Source organism: Ursus maritimus (assembly GCF_017311325.1).
Source record: "Ursus maritimus isolate PB19 chromosome X unlocalized genomic scaffold, ASM1731132v1 scaffold_X1, whole genome shotgun sequence".
Lineage (NCBI taxonomy): Eukaryota > Metazoa > Chordata > Mammalia > Carnivora > Ursidae > Ursus > Ursus maritimus.
Genome location: NW_024423319.1, coordinates 49,897,871 through 49,899,784, shown reverse-complemented (window position 1 = coordinate 49,899,784; position 1,914 = coordinate 49,897,871). Strand labels below are relative to the sequence as shown.

The 1,914-nt window shown below is 36.5% G+C and overlaps 1 pseudogene; it reads left to right on the top strand.

Annotated features, from left to right (window-relative positions):
* Positions 1–230: 230 nt before the first annotated feature.
* On the top strand, positions 231–1,700 carry LOC103673012 (annotated as a pseudogene).
* Positions 1,701–1,914: the final 214 nt, after the last annotated feature.

The following is a 1,914-nucleotide window of genomic DNA, read 5'->3' as shown; positions in this document are numbered from 1 at the left end:
ATGGTTTCACTCATATGTGGAATATAAGGAATAGCACAGTGAACCATAGGGGAAAGGAGGGAAAACTAAATGGGAAGAAATCAAAGAGGGAGACAAATCATTAAAAACTCTTGACTTGGGGAAACAAACTGAGGGTTTCAGAAAGGGAGGTGAGTGGGGGGATGGGGGTAATTGGGTGATGGGCATTAAGGAGGGCACATGATGTGATAAACACTGGGTGTTATATGCAACTGATAAATCATTGAATACTACATCAAAAACTGAAAAGAAAAATATTACAAAATGGAAAAAACATAATACAATATGGAGAATGGATCAAGGAAATGCAAACTTTTCAATCACATGAAGAACAGATCAAGTAAAAAAAAAAAAATCAAAAACAAAACCAAAAAACCAACCCGAAGTTTAGTAGAAATCTTTGATCTGAAAAGATCAATATAATACAAAATAAATGAGGTAATCAGGATCAGACATGTCCTGGTTGAAACTTTTAAAATTCAAAGTTGAAAAATAAGTCTTATGAATATCTAGCTATGTAAAACGTTACTCTATAGTAGAGATAGTTTCAGGAGAAGGCGAGAAATCAAGAAATACCACTTTTTACTTAACATTGATAAGAGAGAAACAAACAAACAAACAAATGATAAGAGAAAAATAGGTAAAACTTTTAAAACATAAAGGTAAATTTAAAGGGTAGTTAATTTCTTCCAAATACCTAAACAAAAAAGGAAAAAAAATATTGTGTATAAAATAAAAGAAAGCAAACAGCATAAAAATATGAAAATATTAAAGCAAAAGAGCTTATAGAAGATAAAGCCAATGTAAATGAGTTAAGTCCTCTAATAAATGTTTCAGACTTGGCCTTGCAGACACCACCACCCAGCCATGGTCAACCCCACTGTGTTCTTTGACATGGCCATGGAAGTGAGCCCTTGGGCTGGGTCTCCCTCAAGGTGTTTGCAGATAAATTTCCAAAGACAGCAGAAAACTTTCACGCTCTGAGCATTGAGGAGAAAGGATTTGGTTATAAAGTTTCCTGTTTTCACAGAATTATTTTGGGATTTATGTGCCAGGGTGGTGACTTCACATGCCATAATGACACTGGCAGCAAGTCCATCTATGGGGAGAAATTTGATGATGAGAATTTCTTCCTGAAGCATACGGTTTCTGGCGTCTTGTCCATGTTAAATGCTGGGCCCAAAACAAATGGTTCTCAGTTTTTCATCTGTATCGTCAAGAATTTGTGGTTGGATGGCAAGTATGTGGACTTTGGCAAGGTGAAAGGAGGCATGAATATTGTGGAAGCCACGGAGTGCTTTGGATCCAGGAATGACAAGACCAGCAAGAAGAACCCTATGGCTGACTATGGACAAATCTAATAAATTTGACTTGTGTTTTATCTTAACTACCAGATCATTTCTTCTGTAGCTCAGGAGAGAACCCCTTCACCCCCATCTGCTCAAAATATCCAGCGATCTTTGGACTGTCATTGCAGTTCTATGGGATCCATATTTTCCTTACTCCTCTCCAAGTCTAGCTGGATTACAGAGTTAAGTTTATGATTATGAAATAAAAACTAAACAACAACAACAAAGTTTCCAATTCAACTGACAAAAGAAAAATACAACTATTTGCAACTAACAAAGGATATCTAAAATAAAGTCCCTTAAAAAGTAAAAATATTTCAGGATGCCTGGGTGGCTCAGTCAGTTAACCATCTGCCTTTAGCTCAGGGTCCTAGGATTGAGTCCCGCATCAGGGTCCTCGCTCAGTGGGGAGCCTGCTTCTCCCTTTGCCTGCTGCTCCCCCTGCTTGTGCTCTGTTTCTCTGTCTCTCTCTGACAAATAAATAAATAAAATCTTTTAAAAAAACTAAAAATATTTCTTAACAGAAAAATGCAAATAAAAATGTATA